Genomic DNA, 11,938 nt, shown 5'->3' with positions numbered 1-11,938 from the left:
TTGTTTAAACGGGTCGTGTATTGTTATTTATTTAAAAATGCCTTACACTACTGCTGAAAGGGTTTCAGTTATGGCTTTATTTTTTGGCAACGACCAAAATGCTAATAAAATATCAATTTTATTTAACGAGCAAAACCCTGATAAACACCTAAGCAGAAATCACGTTCTGGATTTGGTCACAAAATTCAGGGAGACAGGTTCGGTTTCAAATAAGAGAAGAAATGTTCAGAGAAGGGTAGTGAATGACGATAATGCGATTGGAGTGATTGGTCAAGTCATCGCCAATCCCAGAGGTTTATCAGCAATGGCCGGAATAAGCCATATGAGCGTATGGAGAATCCTTAAAAACCACAAATTCCATCCTTACAAAATTAAACTTGTTCATGAACTCAATGAGGATGATTTTGACCGAAGACAGGAGTTTTGTGAGGGCATGAGTGAGAGATTAATGCAAAATCCCGAGCTGATTTATAACATCTGTTTTTTGGTCGAAAGCTCGTTTTATTTAAATTGTTGCGTGAACTGTTACAATTGCCGTTATTGGTCGGATGAAAACCCAAGAAAATTCGCAGAAATACATACCCAACATCCCCAAGAGTTGAATGGCTGGGCCGGAATATAAGGCAATCATCATATTATAGGTCTATTTTTCTTTGATGGAAATTTAACCGGTGATTCTTATTTAGACCTTTTTGAAGAGGCAATACAACCTTGTACAGTTGAAATAATTGAACAGGATCCAAGATGTCATGATGAATTTATCCATTTTCAACAAGACGGTGCACCACCCCAGTATGCCCAGCAGGTTTGAAATTTTTTAAATAATCATTTTGAAGGACAATGGATTGGCAGAAGAGGTCCAATTGAATGGCCAGCACGATCACCAGAAACAGTTTTTTAAACTTTTCTGTGTCATCAGCATTCAAGGAAATCAGCAGGTTGTATTCGTTGTGTAGGTAAGTTTTTAGTATGATTCACTTTTTTATCGGAAGCATAAAATATCCACGTCAAAAGGCAACCTTCATAAGGAGGTGCCACTCAATTTATTTAAAATGTAAGGGTGGTAACCAACCCCATCCCCCGAAAAAAACTCCTCGTAATAAACAAATAATTCTTACTTTTTTATGAAATCAAATGGACATGTATTAGCAGGTTGTTATAAAAAGCAAATATTTATTTTTTTTATGAAAGTTCTGAACGTAAATTGTACCTTAAAAACAAATTGATTTATTTTAAAAAGAGTTGAGCTCAATAAAAATACCTTTGAATCTTCAAATTATCGCGAAAACTAATCGTTACAAACATTTTCTTTTAATAGAGATGTAAAGGTATTTGAAAGACCTTTAAAACAAGGTGCCACTCGACCTACTTTCCGTATCTAAATAAGGGTCGTCGGACGCACCCCTCCGGGGGGGTGCGTACTACAAAAAATCTGATTAGTCTGAAAGGTGTCCCCCTTTAATTAGAAATCGACGTGTCCGAGCTTTTTTAAGAATCTTACTTTTTATATTCAAAAATGGCTCTGTTAAGTTTTCGTTGTTACACACTGTATTAGCCTATAAAACAATTATACAACCACACTTTGATGATTGTGCTTCGATTTTATACTCTTTCAATTTGAACAAACAGGCACAACTACAAAATAGAGGAATGAGAATTACATTGAGAGGAAACCGATATACTCCCATAATTACAATGTTAACAACCCTAAATTGGCTTTCGGTATCCCGGAGACTTTTATACCAGACAATGTTATTTGTGCATAAAATTGTTAATGATTTAACTGGAACATATCTTAAAAAATCTATTTGTTTTAATTATGATATTCACCAATATTACACTAGACATAATCTTGACATACATATACATAGAACTAATACCAAAATCAGTACGAACTCAGTATATGTCAAAGGTTTTGATACATACAACACATTGCCTCATTCAATATAATCAGTTTCAACTTTAAAAAGGTTTAAAAGTGATCTACTGCATCATATTTATAACAAATGTAACTGAAGGTAATACTAATAAGATCATAAGTCATGAGTTTTGGAATATTAATCAATTATTTGTTAGTTATAATTTTGTTGTTGTATATTAGGAATGTATCCTACTTACCAAATAAATGTTATGCTATATACATCAGAATCATGCCAGATATTGAAAAATGTGAAAACATACAGGGTGATACATTTGAATTGAAGAAGTTAGTACGAACTACCGGTATAACCGGAGGGTTGGAAAAACCCCATTATTTTCATTCGACAAAGAATATTAAAAAACCTGTATTTGCCAATTTTCAGGATATGAAACCTTTTATTTCCCAAAATCGCGCTGTGCCCTGTATAAACATGAAAATGAGAAACTCAAGATTCAAGATAATCATCAAGATACTAGGACCTACCAACAAATATCATTTTAACTGCTTTTCTGAATTTGTTGAACACTGTTCTTTCTTCAATTCGGACTGGTAGATGATTGAAAAGTTTCATCCTGCTGTCTACCAGTATTGTATGTATGAAGAAAGTGGCGACACACCAGATGAGTGATTTTTATTTATTAAACAGATAGTTTTCAACATAAATACTGTGAGCTATAAAAAGAGGCTTTATGAATTCCTGGGAGCTGCATAGCAACCTGAGGCAAGCTTCTTGCTGGAGTTAAGTGTGTGATTCTTAAAATTCAGTTTATTATCAATATTTAACCCTAGAAATTTATAATTACATACCCTTTCTAAGCAGATCACAGGTAAGTTGCAGTGGAAAAAAGTATACTGGTTTTATCGATATTGAAAGATAACTTAATACAGTCGCTCTATTCTTTTATTTTTTTGATGTCTTTGGAGATGGCATCATGAAGAGTGGGAACGTCCTTATTGTGCCATAATAAGATGGTGTCATTGCAAAAAGGGTGATTTTGCGTGGCCGTTATATTTATAAAATCTAAATGATTTATGTAGATGAGAAACAAAATTGGGCCAAGGAGCAATCGTTGAGGAAACCCACATTTGATGCTCTGATCAGAAGAACACTCGGTTGTTTAAACTATCTGTTTGCGGCATGATAGTAACATTTGATGGTGTGATCGGAAGAACACTCGGTTGTTTAAACTATCCTTTTGCGGCATGATAAATATGAATGGAACCAGTGAAGGATGTCTCTGAAGCCATACTGATGCAACTTATTCAAAAGGATCTTATGATTGACACTTTTGATTACTTTAGATAGGTCTAATTAAGACAACATGGACTCCGAATTAACGAGAAGTGAGGATTTTATTATCATTAAAAAAGCTCAAGATTCTGATTTTGACTAGTTTTTATACGATTTTAGTAAGGGTAGGAATAAGTGCTATAGGCCTGTAGTTTGAAGGGACATCGTTAGGCCCCCCTTATAAAGAGGGATTGTGAGAGTCTTCAGAAATTATAGGTACTCACCAGATTTAAAATACTGATTGATAAGTTGTGATAAAACAACTAAGGTTGAGCAAGGTTGACTCCCAAATATTTTAACAGAAATATCGTATATACCGTTACTATTCTTGTTTTTGATATTTTCAGTATCTGCTATTAATTCATCCAGGTTAGTTTCATAGGGAGGAAAACTTTGGGATATGTAAATATTGCAAAGAACTTACAGTGGATGATATATATTCAGTGAGATCATTCGATATGGTGCAGTAGAAATTATGTAACGAATTGGGCTCTACAATTGAATGTTTACTGGCCTTTTCTCTGAGATCATTGATAATGGACCAGCTCTCCTTCGATTCATTTCCATCACTTTCTAATCTTTGTTGGTAGTAGATCTGTTCAGCATGCTTTAAAGTTCTGCTGTAAATTGAATTGTATTTATTAAAGTAATCAATACATAAAGTTTTGGTATAATCTAGAAATTTTCCTTTGTAATGTAATAGTCTGAGGTTCTTGGCAGAAATATAACCATTTATCAATCATGGTGTTTTATTTTGATTTTTTGTAGAGGAAATGATTCATTAAACTTTTTTAACTACCTATTGTAGAACGCCTTGAAGGGGTGAAAATTATCTAGACATTTCCACACAACGTTGATAAAACCTATCGTAGTTCTGCTTGCTAAATAAATTACCCTTTTTTTCACATTTGCCGGCAATTTTGAAAGCTATAGCTTCATGATCTGATAGCTCAGAATGTAAAACAGAGCAATCAGTGTTTGTGAGATCTAAATTATCTACTGCAAACATAATCTATTATTGAAGACGAGTATTGGGAGGTACGAGTGTGACAGTTTACATGCGTGGTTAAGTTGAAAGATGTGAGTACGAAAACAATAAGGTACTTGTTGAGTGGGAATCTTCAAAATTGATATTAAGATTGCCAGCAAGAATAATCCATGAATTAATTGGTAGTTGCAAGCAAGGCCATAGCCAGGGGTTTGGTTTGGTGGAACAGTAGAAAAGCATGAAATATAGAAATAACGAAAGAAAGAAAATTTTGTACATGATCATATATATTTATTAAAAAACCATTACAGAAATATTAACATCTTTTTAGTTTTCTAGCTTTCTTTGCGGTATCGATGTCAATTCTACGGTGGATTGACATTAACGACAAACCGTTTAGTCGTTCCTGGCTTGTGGAGTTTCTTAAATAAGTTTTGAGGCGTTTCAGAGAGCAGAAAGTCCTTTCAGGGGTACATGTGGAAACAGGTAGTGTCGCCAAGATCTTTGAAAGGTTGTACGCACATTGCCGTAAGGTTTTTCCATTGTGTTTCGGGGAAGTTTTTTCAATATTCTCCTTCAAACACTTGGTTCGTTTTGCCAAGGAATTGATAAAATTTCTAACGGATTTTATAATTCCAATTGTATCTGTAGAGTAGGAAGGGTGAGTGTAGGCCCACAGCACTTAGGTCACATATGACCCATTGTACATCCTCCCAAGGAGTTATCCTACTAGGCCATCGTCGATTCTGTCCTTTCCAGGAAGGTGGACAGGTCACTAGTAGACATCTCCTTTATATCAGCAGGTGTAGGCCAATACTCGCCGAACACACACTCTCTTATTGACGATAAAACCGGGCACAGGACATGCCTGACAGTTTCATCTTCCTGTTTACACATCCTGCATAGAGGTGTGTCCACCAGCCCTATATTGTAGAATTGTTTCCTCAGTTGACAGTGGCCAGTCAGAAATCCTACTGTTAAGCGTAGATTTTTCCTGGTCATCGCTAGATATTTCTTCGGCGTCAGCTTCCCAGGGTCGCCCAGGGTGATTCTGGCAAGATTGCATCCTTTGATTTCATCCCATCTCTTTAGGGATTGAGCATGGGTGTAACGTTTGGATAGTTCCTCAATTATCGAAGTCATCAGGCCGTAGGTGCCACTGGGTCCTAAAATTCTTAGTCCAGCCGCTTCCTTAGCTAAAGAGTCGGCAATGCGATTACATTTACTCCTGTTGTGCCTTTTCATCCACCTCAGGATAATGTTATTATCTACCGAGGTTTTGGCGATTTGGTGACACTTTAGTACTAGTACACGTTGTCTTCTGTAGTTCTGTTTGAACCACGTTGGTATTTTTTCCCATTCCCCACTTAATCCTTAGGCTTAGTGATCTGAAGTACACTCCACCTTCTTTGGGTTTTGAGCCATCTGTATATATGCATTTGTAGCATCTGACTCTTGTTCTGACTCTGTGTTTAACATGTTAGGAATCACACGTTGAAAGGTAAGACCTCGTTAGTCCGTAGCTCGCATAAGTTTCTCAACTTCTGAGAGTTGTCGTTCGTATGGGGGCGAAAGCCGATTAACGAAAAAACAGATTTTTTTTTGTAGGGTTTATTAAACACAAACCTGGGTACAATTGCATCACTGGTTGCCTGCAGCAGAGGTTGCGAAGTGAGCGCTTCTTGCCATAGGCTCAGCCTCAATTGACCCATTCCTACTTCAAGGTTTACACCAGCCGAGCACAATCGTAACATGACCATTAACGCAACCTCCTTAACATATTGGTCCAGAGGGGTCAGGCCAGTAATCAATTCCATTGCCGCGGTTGGTGTTATTCTCATGGCTTCTGTGATGTTTAAACAAGCCAATCGTTGTATTTGATATAATTTTTGGATGGCCGTTGCTTGTAGAACTTTCGGGAGGGTTAAATCCCCTTTGATCCCCCCCTGGCTACGGCCTCGGTTGCAGGAGTAATGAATGCAAGTGTTTCAAGAACAAATTTATGTCCGATGAAGGAGCCTTATAAATGCATATTAACCATAATTTTACTTCTCAGCAATATATAATGCAAAATTCGAAGGTTTTTTCTAGAAGTAGTTTATTGAACTCATCAATGTCTGAAGCTAGTTTTTTAAAACATTTCTTATGTGGTACTCAAATTTTAGTGTTCCATTTATTAAAGATAGCTCATCCAATACTATTTTGGATGAGCTATCTTTAATAGTGGTCCCCCCTAAAAGTAGCTCTAGTAAGGTATATTTGAAAGTGAGTACTTTCGTGTGTCTTGTATTAAAGGCTGATAGATTGGCATCACACCACAGTTTTACGGTTTTGAGAGCACACTTCAAACTGTCATGATGGGTGTTTATATTCTTTTCATGCCACCGAATTGTGGTGTCATTGGCGAACATTGTGAATTTGCCGTTTTTGTATGCGAGACATTTATGTGAAAGAGAAAATCGATGGGACCCAAAGTTGATCCTTGAGGTACTCCACACTTGCTCCTTGAGGTACTCCACACTTGACATCTTATATAAAAGAGTTTGTCCTACCTACCTAATGACACAATAAACAGAACGTAAAAATATTTTGCGCTCTTCTATAAACACGGCAATAAATGGAACGTGAAATAAAAGTGTTTTGAGTTTTGCTATTCACCCAAAAACGCAATAATTGATCAAAATTTGATGTGATTTCGTATTCAAATCATGCAAAACTCTCTTGCATTGTATGGCGCATTTTTTATTTTGTCCTCACACTGTAACGTTATTATGATATACACTTAACGTACCCCATGCTATTTTGCAATGTTTCCTTCATTCTCCATTTGAAAAGCGGTACTTACATTTCATTCAGAAACATTTATTTTTTTAAATATTGTTTACAATCATTGTTTTTTGAAGGTAAATCGACAGGAAAAGTTCCAACTTCCATTTGTTCTTCCCATCGTTTTATCCACTCATTGGGACAAATGGCTTTATAAATTTGGGAAAATTGGTTGCAGCAATCGTTTCTAAAACAAATAATTTTCTATGAACTACCAATATTTGTGATAAAACTTATTCTGATTTTGAAATCAGTTTCACAAGCTCAGAAAATTTAGATACTCCTAATCAAATTACCCATTCAACAATATGTTTATCGTGTTTCCTTGGAAAAATGATGAATTTCAATTTCAGTAGTGTAAATAATTTCACGGGAAGAAATAAAAAATTGTTATTCGCATTTAAATGCCAACACAGTCACATTTGTGTCCATAAAAAATATTAGGTCAAATATATAGGTATATATTAGATTTTCAAATGAACTTATTATATTTTCTATATGTGTGGGGTAAAGTTAGAGCTCTGAATTTGATCTTACCCGTCCCCTAGGAGTCTTTTACATTTATGGAAATCAACAAAGGTAGCAAAACACCATTTGGTTGCGTTACAGTTGTGATATCTTGCGTCTTGTGGGATGGTTTTTATTTGCGGTTCCTTGTCGCTCATTGTGAATTTTGAATAATTACTAGAGTTGATATTTTTAGTTTCTAATAACTCATTGATTTTTTGACATTTTGGCTGATGTATTATCTGACTTCATAGCTGACTAGACTGATGTCCAACTCTACAGAAAAATACTTGGTATTTTCATGCATCTTGTTCTACAATATAATTCTTGAATGTGGACGTTGAATGTATGCGTTTTGTGATCGGTCAGTAGGTCACCACACATTTCATTATTTTGGGCTGAATTTATGCATATTTGTTGTTGTTTATTCAACAAGTTCCATTTAACATGCACAAAAAGATCTGTATTTGTTCATACATTTATAACGGCTATATTAGTACCATCTGTTTTAAACTCTAAACCCTAGATATCTTTTATCGGAAAGTTTGATTGTACCTAATGAGGTTAATATTTATGTTTTTGGTTCCAATCGGTTTCTTTCATTTGTGTTGTATACTAAATAGGTAACTCAAAAAATCATTTTCAAATCCTGTTTAATGGAGATTGTTGGTATTATAGACAATGTCTTAAACTGACTGGACACGACTGAACTTTTTGTATTGATGGGCTCTTTGAAATATGTTTCAGATATACTTTCCATACTTCTAAAATCATTTGTTGTCGAATTATAACTTTGTATTGTTAATATTAGGACTATTCCTATTCAATAAAGGCAACTTACTTACAATTTGTATAGTCTATAAACAAAGATATTAGAATTAGTATTTCGCCAATACTATACTCAGTTCTTCCATTGTCTACTAGATGGCGAACGAAACATTGTTTGAATATCAATAGTTTTGTATATCAACCTTCTTTATTCTACTCCCCTTCTTATGTTTCAACTATGCCAGCGCCATATATGAATAAGCCCCATCGCCATCCAGTTATTTGGCCATAAGGTTGACAGACTATTAACATTATAAAATAGTATATATATGGAGTGTTAGTCCACAGACTATTATTATTATTTAGACAATGGTTTAAATAAAGATGCATAGAAACCCTGGTCTTTGGACGGTATCGCTCATGCTTTGTCCAAAACTCGTATTTTATTCAGATCATTTAATTCATGGACCATAATGTGAAAAGTATTTCATCTGACATCATTTCCAAACAACATTGAAAATTCAAGCACTTGTCTGACATTGTCAAGCAGTGTCACTTTTTAGTGTACTCAGCACCTCTGTGAATGGGAGGCTAAAACTTACAGGATCTCTTCATTATTCTTGTATCAAGAATGCTGTAGGTCTAGAGGGGTCCATGTGATTACATAGGAATATTTTATGAATATTAGTTCAAATAGTACAGTAATAGTAATTAGTTCATTGATTGACTGTTCAGGACGTTTAGGTGATTGAACTCATGTTTTTCTGTTAAAAGGTGGTTTGCAAATGTGGAATTGGTCTTTCTATTCACAACACTACTTCTATGCTCTTCAATTCTTTGGGAAAATGTTCTCCCTTCTTGGCCAATATACAGTTTTGGGCAAGGGCCACAAGTCAGTTTATACACTCCTGATCTATCCGACACCGAAGTTGTTTCTTATTTTTAATAAATTTACTTAGACTACCTACTATTCGTTCTGTAAGCTACGTTTACGCATTCTTTCTTCAAAAAACGGGCAATACTACTGGTTGTTTCACCCAAATATGACAATATCCTATAACTGACGTTATCGCATCTTAAATTTGGGAAGACCTGGTCCATGGCTTTCTTTTGTAGTTTTTTGGAAATAATGAAGTCTATAATATCTAGCTTATAACTGTTGTTGACCGCAATTTGTTTGATCAAACTCAGCTCTCTCTGGAAACAGTGGAATATTCAAGAGTCTGTGAAGCATATTAGGTATTGAATGTAGCAACTTTATGCTGGTAAGGGTGTGTGGAGGAAGTATGTATGATAATGTCCATGTAAGATGGATTGTGGAAAATTGCAAATTCTTGCTTATTGTTATTTTTCGTAATGGTTTATTCAAGGTAATTTATTGAATTATTTACCTCCCTCTCAGTAGTGAAGGGTGGATGGAATTGACATATTTAATGAACTTGCCTAATTGCCTATCTGTATCAGTAATACAAACTAAGATATCATCTACGTATCTGTACGTAGTACAAGAAACTGTTAGTTAACTGATTTTTATGAATTTCATATTCTATGTTATCCATGAAAATTTCAGCCGGAAGGAGACTCAAAGGATTCCCAATTATTAGCCCTTCAATGCACGAATAAAATTTTTCGTCAAACTGGAAATAATTTTGATATAGACAAATAGTAAGTGAATCTAAAATTTCCTGTTTTAGCAGATTCAGGTGGTTTTTGTCTAAGAGACACTCAACCAGTCCAATTATTTCAAATGGCGGAATACTGGGAAATACATTTTGGACATCAAACGATATTAATTTTGCGTTATCAGGAAGAATTACGTTTTTAATCTTATCCACTGATTGATAAGAACTATTTATACTAAATTTTGGCTTGAAATTGGTATAAGTTTGAATCAATATTATAAGGATTTCTGAGATTTTTTACGGTAGGTGTAAAGTAGATCATTGCCTAAGACTAGAAATGTGAATAGAGAGGGCGTACGGTAATTTTAACAAGCAGCCCATATAACAATGAGTTGCAAGAAGAAACAATACACCAAGAATACAGAAAGCTACAAAGAGCTTGAAAAGCTACTATTGAACCAACCCCAACTAAAACTGCCAAAAAACTTAAAACTGAAATAAAGAAACGTGAAAAGAAAAGTGACAAATATACTGACGACGATGATGACACAGATGATGACCCTGAATGCTTTCACTGTGGCGAAGTTTGGTCTAAATAAAAACTTGAAGATGGTTGGATACAATGTTCTAGTTGTAAGCGATGGGCCTATGAAGCGTGCTTGGATTGTGATGACAACGATGACTTTAATTGTAAATTTTGTTCCTCAGAATATTTCCTATTAGGTACGATTATGAATGAACGAATACAAATGAAGAGGTTGTTACTTACATTATATAGATTAGTAACTAAAAGTTGATTTAATTTGTTATTAATGAACAATTGAGAAGAAGCTAACAAGTTAAGACTTGATTTTGCGATTAATATAAAAGGCTGTTGATAAGTTAATAAAGACTGTTTATGATAAGTAAACGTAAGTATATTCAGATTAAGAAAAATAAAAGACTGTTGATTGTTGTGAATTGATATGTAGAATTACAATACTTTTTGAGTTAAAAACTGTTGTTTGAGTTGAATATTTTTTCCATGCAAAATTTCAATAAACCTTTATTGAAATAACATAATTTTAATGTTTTATTTGAAGTAGGACACTTTACCCGACCAGAATAGGTAAAGTGGTCAATTTCCCATTTCGACTTCAATCTTGAATTATGCCAAAATTATCAGAATATTGGTCTGTAAACAATATAATATTTAAACTTAATAAGTACACGTATAATAATAAACAAACAAACTGTAAAAAGGTTGGCATTTATTCGGTTGGTATAGGTTCAAAGCTTAGGGTGGTAACTTTACCCTACCTTCCCCTACCAATATAGATAACATTACGAGATGAATCAGTCAGTTCATTCATAAAATTACGACTCTATGTCACGAATGAGTTGAATCTTCTCATGCCATCGATGACAGTGCGTAATGACATTCATTCCCTTATTTGATTGAATACCAGCCTTAGAAATCTTGTTTAAATTGAAAGGGGTTTATTTGTAGAAGCGATTGATTGTTGGGAAATGAAGGTTTTGGCTTTCTACTTCTCCATCTCTATAGGTACAAAATACACCTTACGAAGTCGTAATATCCAGTCATCGGAAATTACTCAGGATTATAAACCTTTGAAGAAGCTAGCCACTCGCGCCAGCGAAACGTCAGGAAGAAATTCTAAAAATTGACGGCCTTCAAACCCGAAATCTCATTTCAGTTTTTGAGGGAATGTCAAAAAAGGTTTCAAATGCACTTTTCGTTTTTATTCATCCAAAATGATTTCATGTTAAAATATGACAAAGAAACCACTTCTTATTCTATGACATTTGTAACTCATCGTGGAAAATGTAGAAAATTACATATCGAAGATATATTATCAATAATACTGGAGATCTATATCAACACCAAACCGTTATTTTTAACACCTCGGCACGTGCTTCAATCACCAAGTGATCATCTTCAGTTTAATCTTCAGTTCAATCTTCAGTTTATTATTTCTCTTGAAGATGATCACTTGATTGAAACACGTGTCGAG

This window comes from Leptinotarsa decemlineata, unplaced genomic scaffold (assembly GCF_025532065.1).
Source record: "Leptinotarsa decemlineata unplaced genomic scaffold, Ldec_3_MD MMD2_tig00026294_RagTag_RagTag, whole genome shotgun sequence".
Lineage (NCBI taxonomy): Eukaryota > Metazoa > Arthropoda > Insecta > Coleoptera > Chrysomelidae > Leptinotarsa > Leptinotarsa decemlineata.
The sequence above is the reverse complement of the archived record's forward strand: the minus strand, read 5'-3'. Positions refer to the sequence as shown.